The following is a 23,075-nucleotide window of genomic DNA, read 5'->3' on the forward strand; positions in this document are numbered from 1 at the left end:
TTTTAACCTAGAACTTAGTCACATTGGGTCACACCGCGCCGGTTCTACATATTTTTGATAGCTCATCAGATTGGCGTTACGGTATCAAACTACACCCAAATAAACCAAATTACCTCACTTAAAATCGGTCCTCGTGGTCAAATCCTCGAGTCCTGCAGCATTTCTGTGCCGAATTACCCGAAGACGTAACGGAACGCCCGCTTTCCCAACACCATCTCCGACAAATTAGGAGTTTCTCGTGTGTGCTGCTGCTATTCCGGCGTTTCTGCAGGAAGGCCCAGGGTTTGCGTGCGTCCAGCGCCTAATTACTGTCCGCTTGAATGGCGTTTGGTGTTGGTTTCGAATCGGATGAAACACCTCGGTTCTGTCGACCGGTTGCTGTGCCCTGTGCGTGTCCCGAAACTATTCGGCCGCCGTCGAATTGCACCGATCAATGCGATGGTCATCGCATACGGCGTTCCCGTTTCGACTAACTGTGCCGGCTGTAAACGGCTTCCCTGTTTCAGCCGATGATACTAATGATTTCATTGCCGGTTACGTAAAGTCGAAATCTGGGCTCTCGTCTAGCAGTGATGCTCTTGTTGGATTAATTTAGGAATTTGAGTTGTGAGTGACTGCGTGAGATCACCGGATGGAATTCTTTAGAAATTGGCAACATTGTTCCCGAGATGCTAACCTGATGGAATTCTGAGTAATTTTCATGTGTGCAAGGCTCCCTAACAATTTGATTCATCGGAGAAAGACAGAAAAAACCCTCTCTGACAAACCGAGTGATGTACTGAATGTACTTGTAAAGTTTCGCTCAAATATTGTAAAAAAAAAATCAATTGACATAGCATTATCTGATAACATACTTATGAAAAACCTGGATTAAATCATGTTCATGGCTTGGAAACGGAGTCGATTTTATCCACAATCCAAGAAAATTTTCTGTATTGTTCTGAATTATAGACAGGAAATGGAGCAATCTCATTGGTGGAAACGGACGGTTGCACCACGCTGCTGCACAGTAAAAGAACGAAATATAAAATGAAAAATTAAAGTGCTTTGGAAAGTATTAAATTTGACACGGAACCACCTTAATATTTACAAAACACACATAATATTTTCCTTTGATACATTTTTTTTCATCAATGTAAATGAGAATAATCCATTCAAAGTGTGCAAACATTTTAGAATTATGAGCTGAAAAACGCGGACTCCGCGAGTTTGAATATTAGAGACAGACACAGTGAATTGCCGTGCTGCCAGAGTAAAATGCGCACTGGCGCCTACAATCCTAACCGGATACTTCCAGCATTGCGCAATGCGTGAGGTATCCCGTTAGGTTTGTAGGCGCCAATGCGTGTTTTGCCATGGCAGCACGCCGCGCCGTGCCACGGCGCTACAAGCAACTATTTCACAACAAAGGTGTTGCACAGTATCATACGAAATTGAAGGCGCTCTAAAATGTTAAGAATGACAGGCATCCTATATGTATAGCTGCCCTCGCAAAATAAATCAAGATACTGCAGCACAGAAAGAGAGCGGTAGTCCAAATACTTACCAAGTCCTAGCATCCGTATTCAATAACGTTTAGCGTAATTTTTGAATTTCATTAGAGAAAAATGTGATTCGATTTAGGCGGAAACATTTTTGATTAAGCCGTCAAGTGGATTTTATTTTGAATCAAGAATAAAATCGCGGAATGAAAGCGGGTTTCTGCTTGATGTAAGTAACTTTTCTTTTTACATTAGCATCTTTTTTTCTTACTCTTTCTTTACTTATCGTTACGACGGCAACCCACGAGAGCCCCATTGTCGCTCATTTTCCTCCTTCGTCTATAAGAATCATCAGTTTCAACCAACAGGATTACTCCGTTTTTCTTTTTTCTCCTTTCACTATTGCTCCGTCTATAGCTTTGTCTATCAAATCAGCCTGCAGCAAAATGTAAAGAGCCCAGCTTGGCAAATTCTGACGTCACCTCTTGGCTTACATCTTAGATTTAACAGATCCAAGAAAAAAGGAAAAGAGTCTCCTAACTTCTCCCCCAGATTCCAGCCCTGATGAGCATGATTGTGAGTTAAAAAGGAATCCATCGAATTCCACCATTCTCATCCTTTTGTACACAAATACCATAAAACGCAATGAGAGAGAGAGACCCCAGAACGAAAGTTTCATCAACCATCAGGAGGAAGAGAGAAAGAATCTGTTTCACGAGCATAATTCGCGTTGGAGGGGCCGATTACACCCATTCTGTCGTGCTAAGGAAAAACGCCGTATGGACATTCGAGAGTTGCCAAATTTCTCCGGATAAAACATGTGTTTTTGAGGAAAGTTATGCATATTTTTCCGAGAAAATTTTAAGATACGTTAGATCAAATTACGAACAAAATTATCTGAAAAATTCGAAAAATAAGACTGAAAAATTTATCGAATTTTCGAATTTTCGTAAAGGATCACTGGCAACGTCTAGAGGTTCATACGGCGTTCTTCCTTAGCAAGGCAGCATTGTACCCCGTCTCGAAAGACACCTCAACCGAGGGCTGGGGGCCCATCAAAACAGACCCAAAACTCACAGCGGAGCCCGCGTAAGGTGCGTCAGTGTGAGTGGGCGTCGGACAAAGGACCCCGAGTGGAAAAAGACGGAGTAAAAAAACGCGATCCAGAGGAATGAGGCTGTGCAGGAGTGTAAAGGAGATGTAAGCACTGAGGTCGCTCTGTGACGAAAGCCGGTCCGCAGGGCTGGGGTGGGGGAGCAGGATCGGGGGGGGGGGGGGGGGGGCTTGGTTAGTTGTCGGGGGCCGAGGGCGGGGGGGCTGGATGCAGTAATAGCAGTAGCACCTGTTGGGATGTCGAGTGACCTTGAGTTGGGCACCGCGGCACCCTCCGGGGCGAGGATCTCCTGCAGCGGCGCACGGTGGATCGAACCAATAGGAGAGGTCGGACAAAATTTAGAAACTTTAGACGCTTATAACTCCGTTCTTACAAAACTTTGAGGCTCTAAAAGTGGTTTCGTTGGTCTCCTCGTGAAATTTGCTTCTGAAAGCACCCCTTGAAACTTAAAATGCGATGAAATAAACATCGAAATTTGCAGTTTTAGTCAAAAATTTCATGTCCGACCTCTCTAATTGACTCGATCCACTGTGCGGCGATTCCCGAGTCCCGCTCCATTCGAGTGCGTTGTAAATAATCGATTCTCGGGCTCGATTCAAATCGATCTTTTACGCGCGATTAAACCGGCGAGACCCGGTGTTGCCAACCTGATTTGACTGCGTTGTGGGCACTCGATTCTCGCGCTTGATTAAAATCGATGTTTGGACACGCTTTTAAGTTGTCGAGACGTGATCTGATTTGATCTGTATAATCGATTTTCGGTTTCGATCTGAATCGATTGTTTTGCGTGCGTTTAAATGGTCGAAGCGCGGTATTGCCAACCTGCGGGGTTCTCGGGTGTGCTTCTCGGACGCATTCTTGAGTCGTCGCACGCGGAATCGCAAAGGTCACCGCGGAGCTGGAAACTTTCCTGGGTTCCCTCGTTTAATTGCGCGACCGGGGGAAAACGGGACGGCGTTTTCTTCTCGTGCACGCAGGCGAAATGGGTTTTGTTGAGTTCGAGTAGAGCTCGTTTTAGATAAGAATGTCCTTTTCTAATATTAGATTTGATACGTGGAATAAAGCTTTGGTGCACTGTTGACTGAAACGGGCTATGTTTGTTTGGGAGAAATTGGCACGGTTTTTTGGGTGGATTTTGGCAGAATTTTACATGGCCGGTGGCACTAAACATTTATAAATAATAAAATAACAATAAAAAAAGAATTTAGGAAAATTTAAAAATAACAAAACAAAACAATAAACGTGAGAGGAATCATTGATAAATTTTACGAGGTTTCATCGAAACTTTTCATTAAGTATGGTGTCATTTTAAATTTATCATAAATGCAAAGATAGCATAAATATGTGCGTGTAGTTAACAACTTTTCAATGAGACAATGACCGCATGAGTTCTTCATAGACTTCACCAGGATATTTTGTAGGACATTTTGCTAACATAAAAAGTCGCCTAAAACAGTCAATCCGTACAAAATTTGGAGCAGCTACGAATTTGTGGCTGAAATTATATGGTGTTAACACAAAGCTACTTAACATTTCAATATGATATTCCTGCGACTAAAAATTGTCGAATTAATTGGCAGAGCCAATGAAAATGATAAACAAACCAACCTGACACCTCGTAACTTATAAGTAGAATGTAGTCAGCAATCATCGGAAATATTAGAGGCATGCGTGTATGGGATTTGCAACAAAATATTAGAGATGTTATCACTAGAGAACTCCCTAATTACGACCTCAACTTACAGCGCCTTCAGATGCCCGTGATACTCTCCGCATTGCCTATGAGTTAGTTTAGTTGCTTAACCCAACCAAACCCAACCAAGGTCACTGATTTCACTACACGCAAGCGCGGTTATGTTAGTTGTTATTATAATTACATTCAAGAGCAAACAAAGGGACCTTTCAAGTCCAAGCATTATATTCAGCATATTAATTAACTCATTATATAATTACATCCATTAATTTCTAAATGTTTAGGTTTTTTCTTACAACCCGGAAAGATTGAAATTTGCCAGTGGTTTCTAATAGCCTGCGACAGAAAATATGGAGAATCTTTTCCATCAGAAACTATAATTCAAATTTTTCAACTCAACTTGACAAACAGTGCACTCTTGAAAATAGTGCCTTTCAGCACAAAGGTCGAGAGCGGTTGCAAATGATGGGAGACGAGTTATAATAATTTCATAACGAATAATCCAGAATGCAAATGAAGCTGACTGATTTGATACGAATTGAGCTCAATCCATTTTAAGCTTGAGACCCTTCGATTCTGCGAATAAAATCAGGCCGAGAATCAAGGCCTGAACGCGCGATAAAAATCCCACTTATGAACGAGCGAAAGTAATGAAGTTATTGGGTCGAGCGCCGTACTGTCGCAATTTTTTTTCGGACATAAATCGGCTGGAATCTCTTTAGAGGACATTTACGACGATTGATGGCACTCTCCGCTTCATTATCTGCCCAAATTCAGCGTATCAATAAATTTAGATGCGGTAGACGCCGATAGAACTCATGATCCCATAATTTTGGCTTTCGATCTACGCTATGATGCATGTCAGTTTATGAGCCATAAGCTTTTAAATCACTATTTATTACGAGGGGCGTTCAATAAGTAAGTATCCCCCCTCTCTAAAATCAATAGGAATGGACCAATTTTCAAAAACTTGGGCTCAAAATCTTCCTTAGGATATTCTGAGTTCAACAAAACAAACCTCAACAAAATCGGACCATGTGCGGCCGAACGCGAGCCGTTTGAACGTGCCGAGGTGCACGCCGCTCCCGCCGAATCCGCGGAGATTTGAAGTCTGCGACAAGAGAAGAGCTTCTTTGCCAACGCTTCAGTCGTTCATCACTGACGAAAAATCAAAGAAGTTTTTGTAGAATTAGGGGCTTACCTCACCTCTCCACATAACCAGATCGATCCAAGCAGGTCTGATACTGATTGTGAGACAAAGAGAACAGCTTTTGGATACCACGCGTGTGGAAGTCTTTCAACTGGCTGGGGATGAAAGTGTTGATGGCTTGTTTGAACTCTTCCACTGATTCAAAATGAACTCCCTTAAGTTCAGATTTTAGATATGGTAATAAATGGTAAAACGGACCACTATTTATTCCCTTTCTGAAATCTGAACTTAAGGGAGTTCATTTTGAATCAGTGGAAGAGGTCAAACAAGCCATCAACAAAGACTTCCACACGCGTGGTATCCAAAAGCTGTTCTCTTTGTCTCACAATCAGTATCAGACCTGCTTGGATCGATCTGGTTATGTGGAGAGGTGAGGTAAGCCCCTAATTCTACAAAAACTTCTTTGATTTTTCGTCAGTGATGAACGACTGAACACTGAAAAAAATGAGTTAGCGTCAGATGACTAAAAATGGTTTCTATACACTAACTCATATTGTGTGATTTGGACACACATGATTTTTGGTTTCTGTACACTAACCACTATTAGTGCTGGGAACTAATTCCGCTACTCTAATTCGCATTCGGTAGGGTGGGGTCAACCTAACCTCAAAACTGAGAGAGGAGAAAACGGCTTAGCGAATGATAACTGGACAATACTTTCAGGAAAAGAAGATTTCTTAAAAGATGAGAGGTAAAAATCAACTGACCGGTTCCAAATGAACGACAGAGGAAAGGAATATCCCATAGGTATGTGCAAGTAGACATAATTATCCTTCAGAGAGACACACACTCACACATGAAACGGTAGCGAATGTTCACACTGAATAAACATATCTCGTCCGAACACTTGAGATATTCTTTTGAAATTACGGGAGAACACGAACTATAGAAGTAAGCAGTAAGTTCACAGATTTTCGTAAAATATAAACTGAACGCGGAACGCTTTAATCGCAATTTAATACAGAAGATTGACGACTCCAACGAATATCATGCTTGTTTACGTTTCGAATCGAACAGACGATTTCTAACCTTAACAGGTTTATTTATGTTGCTTTCGAACGTTTTCAAGAAAGAGAGGACACTATAAATCATACCGGGAGTATTTACATTGTCAAACGAGCCCGAAATTTCACATTGTAATTGATTTTCACGAGCTGACGCGATTGAGGCTGTTGTACCGACGCCACTTTTTCGAAACTAAATAAATGTAACGGACAATGTGGCAGTTAGTGTTGAGGGCGAATTAGTTTGACCCGAAGGTGAATTTGTCTTACCACAGCGCTAATTTTACAGCTAGTGCTGTTTTCCAATTCTGGTTCGCGCTCTAGTAAAGTCAAGTCAGCGTATGAAGCGAATTGATTGGTGCTTCAGTACAATAAATTAGTTCTGAAGCCTAATTTTGATTCTACTTGGCGAGAACTTACCAAATTAGTTCTCAACGCTAACTACTTTTTTTTCAGTGAAGCGTTGGCAGAGAAGCTCTTCTCTTGTCGCAGACTTCAAATCTCCGCGGATTCGGCGGGAGCGGCGTGCACCTCGGCACGTTCAAACGGCTCGCGTTCGGCCGCACATGGTCCGATTTTGTTGAGGTTTGTTTTGTTGAACTCAGAATATCCTAAGGAAGATTTTGAGCCCAAGTTTTTGAAAATTGGTCCATTCCTATTGATTTTAGAGAGGGGGATACTTACTTATTGAACGCCCCTCGTACTTTCTTTTGGAGTCGATTTGATCCAATAACCTAGTATTGTTGATGTGGCTGGTTAATTTTTTCGGTCATTTCGTAGGTCGGAATCATCCTTTTTTTTTAGAAAGAAAAAATCTTTAAAAAAACAGGCCAGTAGAATTACAGTTAGGTTACATCTCCTTATTCATTAAAATAATTTCACGGCATATGTGTCGCATATGCCACTACCTTCACGTCTACAATGACGGTTCGTTATACCCGTTCAATTCGTCACTCCTCTGACGTAAGAGCGTATCACGATTTCGGCATGAGCCCCAGAAAGCATGTATTTATACGTAAAACAGGACTCACGTGGACATTGAAGTACGCCCTTGCGTCAAATTGACGAAAAATTATGCTGTCGTGCTGATGAAGAGCGCCGTTTGAACATTCAGATAAGGCCGAATATCTCGGAACAAGATATTTATTTTCGAGACAAATTATGAATATCTGTCCTTAAAATTTCCGCACAAACTAGATTGAATTTTGAAAAAAAAATTATCTGGAAAGTTCGAAGGAAATTATTGGCTATTTCCTCGGAAAATTTATTTTTTATCAGAGACAGTTTGGCTAAGTAAGCAAGTTGCTCCTGAGCAGGGGTACATAAGAGGGATATATTATGTCAGGCTTCCATCAACGCTAATAAAAAAACGAATAATGAGTGAATGTATTCATAGGTCCGCCCTCAGACTGCTTATTTTTCATCGATGCAAATTAAAAAATAATGGAAAAAAATCGATGCATCTGTAAAGCCACAGGAGGAATTTATTAAAATTCCAATAAATTTATTATTCACTCTGATCGTGACTCAGAGTTTAGTTCTGAAAAATTTGCGAGATTAAATGCCCTTTTCGAGGAATTAATGCAATTATTTTTAGCTCTCAGAATAATTCCGATCCAAATCGTGGCGGGAAACATTGAACTTATTCGAAGACTGCAACACCGAACTGCATAGCTTGCATTCATTCAAGACGCGGTTGTGAAATCTCGATGAAGGTGTATTTTCTTCGTGGGTTGGCTTTACTTCCCCCAGAGTTGCTTCATGCTCCGAACCACTTCCGCTGGATTCCCTTAACTCGACAATTTTTTTCTCATTGAGTTTTTTAGGTCTATTACCAACCTGGACAAGGGTCTGAAGGCCGATATTGGAGAAAAATGCAGATTTTTTGACATTCGAACGCAAACCCATCATAACTCTCATATTTTTCGCCTTAATCAGCCTCCAAACCAATGTTTAGACCGATTTTGGACCCAAAAAGAGACCGAAAATGACCAAATCGTCATTCATTTCGAAAAATATTGACCGTCAATGAGCAGAGTTGAGGAAATTTGCTCCTATACAGGTTATGAATTAAAAGCATAACGCTGCGTGTTTCCTCTTCAAAATTTCACATAGGGGACAAATCACACGAAGGGAGGTCCAAAAATCAACTCATAAAAACAAGATAAAGTGTTTTCTATTGACATTGACCAAATGGAAAAAGTACAAATGTCGTCATTTGTATAATCAAACTTTCATTTGGATTACATTATGTAAAAAGGAATCGCTATCTCTGCCTCTTCTGCAAAAGCACCTCTTTGCACACGGATACCAATGGCATATATGGATTGCATTTTGCAAAAAGGAACCACAAGCATTGCAATGATGCTAAGATTGTGCAACTTCATCTTTTGCAATAAAATTGCGGAAATCGTGAAAAACTATGAAATTTAGATGGTAATTTTTGTCTTGAATTTACAGTTTTTAGCGAGTAAAATAGAAACTATTAATGGATAATCGGGTTTTTCCTCCAAGACAAAAGAAGTTGCACAATCTTAGCAACATTGCAATGCTAGTGGTTCCTTTTTGCAAAATGCAATCCATATGTTGTTCCTATACAATAAGCCAGAAATAGTGGTTCCTTATTGCAAAATGTGGTCCATTTGACCTGTGTTTATGAAACTTGTTAATATCTCTCCAGGAGATGATTTCAAAACTTCCCGTTGTGTGAATTGCTTTCTATGTAGGATTTTGAATAGAAAACACGTGACTTTGTTTCCTTTTCTAGGAGAGATCGGGTCCGTAATGATAGAGTGCGTCAGATAATGGAAGTCGAAAATGACATCGTGTTCGACGTCATGACCAAACAACTTGTTTGGTGCGGTCATGTCAATAGGATGACGGAAGAGAGGCTGCCAAAAGAGATGCTTGACTGGGTTCCTCCTGGGAGGAGACGTAGGGGACGCCCAGTGAGAGGTTGGCGACAGGGGGTGTTAAATGAGACAAGAGATTGTCAACTCCCTGATGACCTGTGGGAAGACCGAGCTTTGTGGCGATTAGGCGTCGCACAGCGCCAAAGAGCGCTATAAAAGCGACTCATATATATATACTTTGTTTCCTACCTCAGACCTTGTGAAGTGGCCCATTTAGGATGGACCCAAAAACGGCTCTTGACGATACCCCTTCTTCGCTCTTTTTGTTGACAAATCAGACTGATTTGTCGTTGTTTTTCCGAGCAACGATCAGCCGCGGCGAGTTAACCTCTTCAGCCGGCAACGGAGCATCCTCTTCAGACCGCGTTCGCGATGACTTTCAAGCGCCTCGGAGCGACGAGAGACATGCGGCAGGACTCCACGGCAGGTTTATGAACTTGGCGTTTTTAAGGGGTCCGAGACAGCGCCAGGCACCATCCATCGGAGCCGGGCACCATCCATCGGCACCAGGGAGAATTCCATCGTCAAATCAGCGCTGTGACCCAGCCGGAACGCAGTTGGCGAAAGTCGCTCTCGACCCGTAGACGAACGCCGTTGTAGAGCATTAAGATGAACCTCGAGACACATAAGAGTATGTGCTAACCGTGGCTCATACAGAAATGGACTTACGGCTCTCTACTGCAATACGGCAGGACGCTGCCGTGCTAAGCAAAAACGCCGTAAGAGCCATCAGGCGTTGTCAAATTCCTCTGATAAATCACAAATTTTTAGAATTTTTTTTGAATAATTCTTCGCAGGTTTTTCAAAATATTTTGTTTGTAATTTGATCTGAAGGCTCGAAAAATTTTAAAGACAATTATTGATAACTTTTCTCAAAATTTAATATCCTCTGAGAAGAAAGTTGGCAACATTCGAATGCTCATCAGGCGTTTGTACTCAGCATGGCAGAACAACCATACCTCGCTCCGAAAATCCTCCAATAAAACGGAATGGTGCCCATTGTTCGCAACCGATGGACGGTCGTTTCGTTGTGGGGTGTCGGTCGATTGGAGAGGGGATTTGAATGTCGTTAAGCTGGATCTGATCTGATATGGAATCGATTAGATCGATTGATTGGTGGTCTTCTCGTTTGTGACCATTCGCGAGTGAAGATACAACAGTTTTTGGAGGTTAATTATTAGGAAGACCGATTTTCTCACCAAATTTTGAAATTTCGATCATATTTAAGGAAAATCCTCAATTTTTAGTTCCGACATGGCCATCACTTCAGTATGTGGTAGATTTTAGCCATTGGAAGAATTTTGCAAAAACTGAGCGCTTTCAGAAGTCCCTAGATTGTTCAATAAGAAATACTCCTATAAAATATCTACCTTTAACCTTAAAATAAAGTAAAAAAGTTATTCTTTAATTACTCCTTATTTTCAACGAACATTTTGAAACACTATGGTCGAGATACTCGTTTCACGGGCACAGTTTTATCCCTGAGACAAGGTTGCCATGCTGTGCAATAAAATGTGTATACTTTAAAAGAAGTTATACGGGGGAAAAGCTGATTATTCAGCACCATCTGGCAGTGGCGTAGCGTGTTCTGCGATACATCGATTAATATGCCATCCAAATCTAGGAAAAAATATCGATCATTAGAGCGTTTGCAACAATCAGCATAATAATTGATTCTTTAGCATAGCTTCAAGTGGAATAATATCGATAGTCGATTAAAACGCCTCTCCACTGCTATCTAGCAACGATGCCCTGAGATATTCCAAAATCAATTTGATACACATGAAATTAGCGCTAAAAATAAAGGTGAATTGATGCCTTTTCCACTAGCCTTTTCATTGATCGGGCGCGATTTCGTATCATAGCAGATTTCGCTTTGCGACGAGTGAGACCGGCTTTATAGGTCAAAGAATTTGGAATTAAACATTTTGGCCTGGCAGCACTCCTAAACCTCATCCAAAATACCTGCGAAAACACGTGAATTCACACCTCCACACCACCGTGACGTCATGCTCATCCTGTTCCCTGAATGACTCTCTGGGAATCTAGAGATGACAATAACGCAGCAGGGACATTCGCCTTCTTTCAACCCTTTTGTTCTTGGGGCTTGAATGGTCATGCTTGGTCCTCGAGAGGAACAGGTTGTTCGCGGTTGCCATGGTGCCAATTTGACCGACAAAATGTCTCAGGTGAGAATACAGATGCTAAGGGTAGTATGAAGTGTCTTGACGCCAGAATCTTTGTCCATTTGAGGGGTGGAATCGAGCTCTGATTCTGAGAGTCCCTCGTCACTTACACAGAAAAAAGCGGATTGTTGATTTAATAATTAACTTGTTAAAAATATGTTCGACATGTTGCAAATGTACATTTTACAATAGAGGAAGGCTAATTTAACCACGGGGGTGGTTATTTTAGCATTTTGTATTGTAAAATCTACATTGAAACATATCGGACACTTATTTTAACTTACAAATTGTGAAATCAGCACTTCCATTTTTTCAATGTACAATTTCTGCGAGTTATCAATCAAATGATGCTTAACATTGCGGAAAAAGTGTGCATTTGCGTGTTCCTCTCTTGTAATTTTATTATCGATTAGTTTTTGGCCCAATTCAAGGTCAAAATGAAGGACGAGAAGTATTCATCCATGGTGCATACCGTGTTCTCTTCCACTTTGTTGTTATCGATACTGTTAAATTAAATATGCACCGTTTGCTCCGGGTACAAGATCGATGACAGCGAGTTGGAAAAAACCGCCTGGTATGTAAGCACTATATGAGCGGTGGCTTATCTTCATAAATTCACATCATGAATTTTGTGCAACGGACCACACCCTCTTTTGGTCCACATCGTATAAAAACAAACTTCGTGGAATGTTTTTGAGTTTAGTCAGTGTTTAGGTGTCTTCGTCGTCTCCCGCACGAAAGAGCGTAACTCCATCCCAAGGTTGCCAAATTGACTCAAACAATTTACTTCATTTTACGAAATTTTACTCATGCAATTTTGTCAAAAATTCGTCTGATTTTTGCCCGGAATCTAAGGAAAAATCAGCGACATTTTCAGTTAGAAATGCCCAAAATTCTCTTGATTATATGCGATTTGCGAGGGGGAAATTTTACAACATTGATACGAAGTTACGTTCTTTTGTGAAGAAGACGACGTCTTGACGGATGACGCACCTCCGGAGTCCTTCCAGGTTGTCCCGACGCGTTGGACTATTGTTTCGTTTACGGATTTTGGAGCAAACAAGTGACATTATCTGTCTCTTGCGAAAGTTTATAGAAGATTAAGTGCGATTAAATTTAAAAAAAAAATCTCCGCAGTACTCAAAACCTTCATTCACTAAAGGAAAAAAATTGTCATCGAATATGCAATTCTGCATCGGATTAGAGATTTTCGACGTCGGCTCACTGAAGTCGGAACCCGAATTCCATATGAGCCAACCATTTTTTTACTTTACTTCATCCCATATAAACTTTGAAGGATTTCGGCTGCGTTTTGCAACGAAGAATTAATATTTATGGCTCATCCGTAAAAGCACCAATCTGTAGAGAGAAATTAATGGCACATACGTTGTTTCTAAAAAGAGCTCCAAATAGCAGTTCCTCATTCCGAAATGTAGTCTGATCGATCCATTCTTTTTAGAGAGGATATGAGCTTTGCAATTACGTTAAAACTGTGCAAGTCTTTGAATGTTTTGCAGTTGTCGCAGGGAATCAGCGATTACCGGCATGTACGTAAAATCACACCGAGGTTGGAGATGTTTGAATCGAGTTTTCTTTTCGAAGATCGAGGCCCCTACCAGAGTGTCTACTAACATTTTAATTCGGATTTTCCTGATTGTTTGCGCGCAAACATTGACACTTACATGACTTTGCAAATCAACATATTTTCCGGATCGAATTTAATGTTTTACTTTCGCTTGTGCTAAACTGTATGTAGTTGAAAAATGTTGGACGCGCTCGGAATTTCCTGATCTATGACAGATTTTTTCGATATTATCCTAATTTTTCCTGATGACATCAAATTTCCTGCACAGAGGGGAAACTCAACACAGAAGTCATTGGTTAACACGCAAAATAAAACAAAATAATCTGAAGGTTTCGGTTAACTCTGGGATTTACAAGTCTCTGCATGGTTTTCTTCGCTAAATTCACCGCAGACTGTACCAAAATCAACACAAAAGTTGGGTTGGTTAGTGTTTCACATCCTATATTAACCACAAGTATTACAGGAACAAAACTATTTTCTCAGTGTGATATTTTCCGGTTTTCTAGGTTTTTACTACATCTAATAAGTCGCTCTTATAGCGTCTCTGTGTGCTCTGCGACATTCAACCGCCACTGACAGCGATCTTGCCAGAGTTCCTCCGGCAGATCGCATCTCACTGGAAAAAAAAAAACACATTGGATCTTGAGTCCAGACTCTTGAAAACATTGACAGGAAAAAATACTCTTGATTCAATCAGATTTTGCTTTAATCAAAAGGAAATCCGCTCAAATTAAGAGGCTTGGTTCTTGATTTAAGCAAAAATCCGATTGAATCAAGAGTATTTTTTCTTGTCGATGTTTTTAAGAGTCGGGACTCTAGATCTAATGTGTTTTTTTCCCCCAGTGCTCCTCATTTTCTGCCTTATTCCCTCAATCCACGATTTGGCAGGGCGTCATCTACGTTTATACCAGGGTGGGGACCCAATCCAGAACCTTCTCAGGCAAGAGGGCTTCTTCTTAAGGCTTTCTATTTTCTGGTTCTTACAGATTGTAAACACCTAGCAGGTCCCTCGCAGGCGCTAAACAATCCATTTAAACCAGATTCTTAACCGGCAACCAATCAGGCACGTATCACGTATCGTCGGCCTTAAATCATCATCGGCGAGATTCGCGAGTTAGTGAGAGTTTCGCCGAAAGGGCGCGGCGTAACGCGGCTTAACGCGGCGCGCGCCGCGACGCTCGAGTCAGTCGGCGAGCCGATTGTAATGCAACATTAATCTCCCTCACCGCGCCGCCGCGCCGCCGCCGCCACCGGTGCATGGTAGCTAATCCGCCTATCCTCTTCCCCCCCGCCCGACCCGCAACTTTCTCCCGCCGACCACTCCGATGCACGCTGCACTCTCGTTGCACCGCGCATGCGCCCTCGGCTCTGCTCGCGCGGAACCCGCGACCCCCCCCCCCCCCCCCCCCGTTGGGATGTTGCTGCCAACGTAATCACCGATTCGCCAGGGGTCCAGGTATGGACGTCACTTTGAACGTGATGCTTTATTAGTTGATAATGGTTGCGAGATCACCTTGTCGAGTGAGAGATGTCATTTCATGACCAAGCGGTTGGTATGGTATGGGTACGTGCAGAGGACGGCCGATACCAGGTTGCCGAAAAAAGTTTTGGGGTGGGTTCCTCAAGGAAAGCGTCGGAGATGGCGTCCAGCTAAAATTTGGATGGACGGAGGGGATCCAAAAGGAAATGGAGAGATGCCAGCTTCCGGAGGATACTCAAGGACTTACTTCAAAATCGGTTACTTATTAATATTTTTAGATTAAATATTTACATTTTTCCTTTTTTAATGGTCTCTCCCGTGTCGGTCTGGAAATTCTCAAATTATTTAAGTTGAATAAAAAGCTCAGTGTCCACTGTCCACTCAACCATCATGCCTCTCACAAACTAATTGCGGTGGACGCACGGGTCGTAAGACAGCTATGTTAAAGTTTTTTTCCCCCAACGTGCGGTAAAATTCAACATAAAGCTGAAAATCTCAGTACAGATTGAAAAAGCGAATCTGAGCTCATCATATGAGCAGTATATCTCGTTGATGGAAAACTGCGTTCATATGAGCTTTTCCTGTATTGAGATTTTCAGCTTAATGCTGAATTTTAGCGCACATTGGCAAAAAAAACTCCAACATACCATCATGCTTCTATTTTGAAAAGAGCGCGTATCTTCAGTAGAACCGCGGCCACGTGTTGAAAAAAATAAAAAAAAATCGCATTTTCAAGCCCCGCAGGAGTTATACGCGCATTCTGATGAGCGATTAATCTACCTGCAAGATTTTTATCAGAGACCTGATGAGCATTGATGAGCACTCGTTTTAAGAATCTAATCACAAATCTAAAAAATTAACAGCTTGATCGACCGCAAAAACACAAGTCGATTTGAATTCTATGCGGGCCGAATCATTGAGTTTCATCTATCCGCGTGGTTTGAAATACCTCGTTGCAACTTTCAAGATTCGAGATAATTTTTTTACCGACCGCTCATCCCGCGTCCAATGATGATACTGCGATTTTTTCGATAGAACGAAACGCGGCGTCAGATTCGGACGTCAATCAAAAACACATCGCGCACTGTCTGCCGGCTAGTTGCGACTTTAGCGACCATTGAAAGAGATTCTTTCATACCTAGGCAGACGCCGTTGAGGTTCAATAGAGGCAATTATTTCTGAAAAGAAACGAGCCCATTTTTTTCGACCGACCCCCGAAGAATATTAGAATACGAGCGTCGGGGGACTCTTGCCCCCTGTTAGAAACAAACCGATCGCATATTCTCGGACACCGAAAGAGTTTCTTTGTTTGGATATAATTTGAATCGCATCATTAGCCGCCAACAAGAAAAGTGATCGCTATCCATTGATGCTTTTCTCATTCCCGGCTTGTAGATGGGATAACTCCTCCAATCATATTCTCCGATTTATTTCGCATGAGCGTCGTTTCGATTCATCTGCTTAAAAACAGATTTAATGATGATGCCACGGGCAAAGGTAGGACGTACACTAGTTTTTTTTCGAGTCAAGGTTGAGTTAAATATCTTCAGAGGAGAAAATTGAAGGAAAGTGTTGATATCGATAACTCTCTTTAATGCGGACTTCATTTTGAGAATTAGAACCACTATTTCTAGCTCATCCATAAAATTCACCTATTTTAATAAACATACTAATGTTTCGTTCATAAAATGTACCCTAAATAGTGGTTTCAAGCATCTATGATCCAATGGAGGGTCTCTGGTTGTCTCAAATGAGGCCTCAGATATCCTAATACAATTCAATGTCCACAATCTTACTATAAAGGCTCTTCACTTAAGAGTGTTGTCGATGGTGCTGTACCCTCGTTTTACTCTTGACTTGACAAGTATTGTTCTCATAACAATATTAAAGGCCCAAGTTCAAAGCCACGTATCTCCATTTGCAAAAGTTACACTTTTCCTGCCATACTTTTTTATTTTGATAACTGGTCAAGTAATATCTTGACATCTTCCTTGATTTTTCACCTTTGTTAGCGAAAATTTCATCATGAATTTCAAGCTATGGAGACATCTTGTTTCTCTTCGAAAGAATAAAATAGGAGCGTAAATTTTGAAAAACTGCAATGGAGGATCGCGGTTCCGCACTTGGGCTATCGATGACCAACGAATGATTTCGGTAACCCTTGGCTCAGACATCTAACCGACAGTCATAGCACCGTTACTGCAGGCTCACTTTTACCTCGAGCAACTATTCAAACTCCCGTGCGATCAAATTCCATATCCGACGAAATGAAGGAATTTCCAATGATTTCGGTGACTCTTGCGTCAGAGATCTAACCGACAGTCATAGCACCGTTGCTGAAAATTCATTTATACATCGACGGCCCAAAGGCGAAACAATGGCGTATCAAGCTATGGAGTCATATTTTTTCTCTTCGCAAAAATAAAATAGAAGCGTAAATTTTGAAACACTGCAATGGAGATACGTGGTTTCACACTTTTGCCATCAATATTACTTCTAAGCCCGAGGATCTCTTCTTCCGCAGACAGTCACATTCTCCAAACAGAGAGTTTGGAGTTGGCAGCAGAGATTGCGCGTTGACCTTTGCCACGGCAGAGACAACATTACGAAGGGGGCTGGAAGCCCTCCCCCCTCCCTCGGGGGCCCCGGGGGGAGCGATAATTGGTTCTCTGGGAGCTTGGGACTGCGCGTCGATCCTCGCACATCGGACTTACCGGTCGCCGGCCGCCGCGCCACGCCGCCGGCAGTCGCAAAGCTTCATTGTTCACCAGCTTCCGTCTACTTCCGCTCTGCACCGGAAGAGGCCCTCTCACACTCGCTCTCGCGCCATCAACGCCGCTCACGTCCTGCGTAGCCGGATCGGAGCGTATTTCCGTCGAAAGCCAAAGTTTTACCTCACGTTTACTGGAGAAAATCGTAGTCTCCCTCCAGTGGCATGGCGTGGTTTGCGATATATCGATTGATCTGCCATTAAACTTATGAAAAAGGAACTGGGTGTTCGCTACGGACACCTTAATACTCGATTCTTTATCTTAGCATCAAATGGGGAAATATTGATAATCGATCATTCATGCCTCGCCACTGTCCCCCCTCGGAATAGAACGTAACTACATTCCAGTGTTGCCAAAACGTCGCTCCTCCGACGAAAGGGCGTATCTCTATTTCTACGTGAACCCTGAAAAACATTGAGTTTTATGGAGGATAGGGCTCCCGTGGAAATTGAGACACACCCTTGCGTTAGAGAGACAACGAAATTTCCCCAAGAAAACTGAATTTTTACCGGGAGAATTTTTGGAATTTCTAACTGAGAATTTCCCTGATTTTTCTTCTGACTTCATACGGATTACATTTTGCAATAAGGAACCACTTTTTCTGGCCTATTTTAGAAACAACATACATGCCCTTGGTTCCCCTGTGCAGATATGTGCTTTTATGAGAGAGGCAGAGATGGTAGTTCCTTATTGCAAAATGTAATCCATACAAACATCAGACGAATTCTGGGAAATAATCGCGCAAGTAGATTCTTGAGAAAAAATGAGTTGTTTGAGTAAATTTTACGACCGTGAAATGGAGTTACGTTCTTTCGACCTGAAAACGACAAAGTATTGATGGCTTGAATGAAAAAACACGTATCTTCGTTTAGGACGTTGCAGACTTCCCGTCGTACTTTATTTTATCTGTGGAAAACGAGTCGAGTACTAAGGCAATTTTTTGGAAACTTCCTTGATTTTTTCTCTATGTCAGCAGAATATTCTACTCAAACTAACAGACCGAATATTCCGAGCAGCGTTGAATCCCAAAGTTCGACTCACGACTGAGAAATCGAACTTTTCTACGTAGCACTGCCAAAGTGGGACCGATGTGGTCGAAGATTAAGACGTCGCAAGCCCTATGAGCTTGGAATCCAGGGCTTCTCAAAATTCCCTTAATTAGTTAAACCACACGTGCCTCCCTACGCTCTTAAGACGTAATCGGAGGTTTTTCGGGCTTTGACCGAGTCCGGTCGCCCAATTCCACACAGATAAATTAATAAGGCCTTTTTACTTTGAAGTAAATCTGACTTTTTCTTTCTCCTTTTATTATAAAGGTAGTACTTTTTATAAAATGTAACTAGAATTAGTTTAATATTATTTAGACAATTAAGACAAGCTTTTAAAAGACTTATATGAAGTCTAAAAGTGTTTATTGTACAAAATTTCTATTGTGCAAATAAAAAAAAAAAAAAAAAAAAAAAAAAAAAAAAAAAAAAGCACTGCCAAAGGGTTTGGTTGCTCCGGCCAAACTGGCTAATTGGTAAAATTGCTTTTTCTTGGTTCTGAATGCAAAAGTTAATTAGAATGACCAACTTCGGCAGCTCTTTTTTCTTGAATAAAAAATTTAAAGGGCTGTACCCAACAAAATTCGATTATTCAACCGCAGTTTTTTTTCACCGCACATTGTCCGGCAACTATGTGACAAAGCATTGCGTTTAGGCTGATCACGTGGCTACTTACTCACGTAAAAGCGCGTATCTTCAATAGAAACTACACGTAGCCCTACAATTTTTTCTTAGTACGGCAGAACTGCTAAAACACCGGTCCCGCAAACTCTCGACCGGTGAGAACTACTCAGAGCGAGCTGAATAATGAACATGTTACCGCATAAAGGAGGTAAGCGAAGCCTCTTCCGCAGGGAATTGGAGTTGGACTTCATTGTGCAAAAAGGAACAACAACTTCTGATTCGTCCGTAAAACGAGCTATTTGCGCAAGGAAACTAATGACACATACTTTGTTTCTAAAATTAAACTAAAATAGTAGATTCTTGTTGTAAAATGTTGATCAATTAGAATTGGACGCCTTTTGTGAGAACAAAGATACAAATTTTTATAGAGCAGCCCGAGAAAATGCGGTAACAGTAGAAAAACAAAGGGGCAAACGAGAAACAAGGCTAAAATACACAAATAATATAAAACCGAGACGTTCCGACTCAAAACTGAGTCATTTTCAGTCGAAAATACAATAAAAATGTTTAAAAAAAAAACGATGAAAATCTGAGCCCTACATGGTGTTGGCCGGGATCTTAGAAAAACACTACTGAAACAACTTTGTGAGAACTGTATGTGGTTCCAATCTGTGTTCACAACATGAATGTTTTCTACAGATATGCTTTGGGAGATACTTTCCCAGAGATATTTGAGAGTAATCATCATTTTTTTACGATATATTTCTTATCAATCAACAGGGCTGGGATAGAGAAACAGGGTTCGCACCAAAATCGTCCGGTGAAGTTGGGCATTAAGTATCCTCGAGAAATAAAACACAAATCCTCGACCTGTGAATGCACGAATGATGGCCTACCTCAAATATTGAAGGCGAAATAATTGTGTGCGCAACCACCAGGGGCGGGCAAAAAATGCACTCGCGAAAGGCAACGAAATTCCTCATGCGTCGTTTATTCATTAAATTTTATTAGAGGAATGTTTGGGTTTGACTTGCATTCTTTGAAAAGCAGTGATTTTTTCACAAGCAGTGATCTCCAATTCTCACTCGCGTTCTAAGAGTTTTGCTACGGAGTAAAGAGAGAAAGAAATAAAAGAAAAAAGAAGGACCCGCATTGCAGATTTTTTAAACTTATGAGTTGAAGTGTGGGGGTAGGGGGAGTTCCAGCAGAAATGGGGGTGCATATTTCCATTTGTTTATTTAAATTGAAAATCCTAAAATTTTCCCCTCTACTTTTTAAAGAGAAAAAAGCAAAAAATGTCACAGTGAATGATACAACATCACGCTCTTTAATGTTGCTCTAAACGTCATCGAAAAATGTGCTGAATATAGTAAAAAATTGTAAACGCAGATCTCTCATAAAAATTCTGAACTAGAATTTGTTTTCCATCTTTTTATCATGCGCATGCCTCGGTCTTTTCTGAGCGCCTTCTAATTCGCGGACGTACAAAACACGAAGAGAGCCGATTTAAAATACCTTACCTTTTCTCTTCTGATCCTCTAGTTGCACTGTCTAATAAGATTCCCAGAAGAGTTGGAGCTTAATGAAACTGAATTAGGCACAAACAAACACTCCGATCACTCGAAAAATAATGAATAAATAAATAAATTAAATACCACCACAGGAACCAGAATTTGAGAAATCCCGCACACAAAAAAGGAGACACTGCCTAGATTAGACAAAATAAGGGCCGAGTACACTTTTTAGGGGAGTTACACCAAGTTTAATACCCTCCAGCACTTTTTCAAAACAACGATAATTATTCAAAACCCCGCAAAAAAATTAGAAATCCCAACCTTGTGGCTGAAGAAACTGGACGAGACAATATTCGATTCCGCGATACACTAAACACTTGGGGATGAAGCACTCGAAATGTATAAAAATCACGATAAATATATATAAACACGTGATGAGGACACGGAGGTATGCGGGGTCGGTGCAGGCAGACTGGCCATGTGCGCGCGGCGCGAGGTGCCGACGTCTCTCTTGCACGGAGCTCAGGACGCAACTAAACAACTAATTGGATTGTGGTTATGGAAGGGAGGCGTTTACTACGGACGCGCCGCAGCGCAGCGCAACGTAGCCGTGCGATGCGTTGCGGAGCGGCTACGGACGCATGCGGCGGAGGTGGAGTGGATGGGCTGCGGAGGGACGAGGGATCCTGCGGTCGTGCCGGCTTGTGTGAAAGGATCTGGATTTTTAACATCGAGTTAAATGAGAAATGTGCTTAATTTTCAACACAATCTCGCAACTATGATCCTACGGTGGTACTGACTAAAAAGTCCTCAGGGACTAGTTGTGTTTTTTTGTGTAGGATGTATGTCAGTGTACAGGGGAACGAACCGTAGGGACCGTATTTAAAGCCGTTCCTTAAACAGTCCCTTCCCTTACTGCCGTGCTAAGGAAGAACGCCGTATGAACATTCGAGCGTTGCCAAATTTCCTCCGATAAAATGTTTATTTTTGAGGAAAGTTATGAATATTTTTCCTTTAAATTTTCAGAATGTTTAGGTGAAATTGAGAACAAAATTTTCCGAAAAATTAGGAGAAAAATATTCATAAGTTTACGTGAAAATTCGCGTCTTATCAAAGGAAAATTCGCGTCTTTTGGCAACGCCTGAAGGTTCACACGGCGTTTTTCCTTAGCACGGCAGCTTAGAGGAGGTCCAATACGGTGACATTGTGACGAAGGACGCTATAGAATCATAATGTCATGAAACGGACAATTTTTGCAAATCTTATGTAAAATTAAGTCGTGAAATTCTGGAAATGGGTTCTTACAAGGGATGAAAATAATTTGCCTCTGCAAACATGACGAAGTAGATAACAAAATATATAGCAAAATGTGTAGATTTAACCCTTAAAGTTCGTCAAAATCATAAAAATGTTTCGTCCGTATTTTATGCATTTTTCAGTGGCATATCTCATAATCTCTTGTAAGGATCGATTTCCTGAGTTTTACTTATATTTGTATTAGTTTGTGAAGTATAATTCTACCGATTGATGTTCTCTCGATATAAGGGGACCGCAAACTGAAAAGGTTGGAAACTGCTGACTCAGAATAACACTTCTTGTTCCGTAGCGGCATGTACATGTACATGTACATCTACATACAAGATGTGGTGTTAAAAAAGGGAACAACATGCTTTATTTTATTGTTACGATGCAACAGACACACCCATAGAGTTAAAATAGTACTAACTTTAGCATAACATTAAGTACAATAGCATATCCTGTTCAGTAGCAACGCGGTGCGTAAGACAGAAACGATGGGGGCTAAACGCCTTCATTTTTTGCATATGCAATACGGACATCCATCGAGTACGAATAGTTGTATTCAGGCTTTACGAAGAGTAGTACTTCTTATTTTACACGTCCACCGTTTATGGCTCTTAGGGCAAGCTTTTAAAAGAAAACAAGAATCAAAGCAGTGCAAATTTTCGAAGTAATAATATTGTCTGAGGTCGAAAATAAATGTCTGAGCCTTACAAGTCCCAATAACAGGTATTTTTAGCAAGGCTTACTGGTAGAATTGAAACGATGGTGATACAAAATTACCTCGTTTTTAAGAGTTTCTTAAGGACAGAAGATGTAGACTCCATAATTGCAGAGTCGTAATATTCTTTACCAGTGCCATTGCACATTTTTCTTGCGGTGAACTGACTGACTCCTCTGCATTCTTAGCACTTAAATTTGGAAATGCCAAAAAAATTAATGAAGGTAGGCTTTCCCGCAAATTTGAAATTTCAACTTTTAAAAGGAAAAGTTTTTTTAATGATCTGAAAAGTTTTGTCTCTTTTTATATGATATTAAAACGCTTTTTTTGTATTTCATCGACCATACTCCAGCTTTCAGCCACAGTTAAAAACTCAACACGCATCTAGAGGGTTGCAAACTATAGTTTCTCCTCTACTGCGTTAGTATTTCTGTT

The 23,075-nt window shown here is 41.2% G+C and overlaps 1 protein-coding gene across 1 annotated transcript in view; it reads right to left on the reverse strand.

Annotated features, from left to right (window-relative positions):
• The window catches only part of LOC109035192 (uncharacterized), a 123,645-nt gene extending 102,492 nt beyond the window's left edge, over positions 1–21,153 (reverse strand). Inside the window, exon 1 of the mRNA XM_019048749.2 lies at positions 20,627–21,153. The gene's annotated coding sequence lies outside the window, so the exon portion shown is untranslated. The remainder of the gene's footprint in view (positions 1–20,626) is intronic.
• Positions 21,154–23,075: the final 1,922 nt, after the last annotated feature.

The sequence above is a fragment of the Bemisia tabaci genome, chromosome 6, assembly GCF_918797505.1.
Source record: "Bemisia tabaci chromosome 6, PGI_BMITA_v3".
NCBI classification, from domain to species: domain Eukaryota; kingdom Metazoa; phylum Arthropoda; class Insecta; order Hemiptera; family Aleyrodidae; genus Bemisia; species Bemisia tabaci.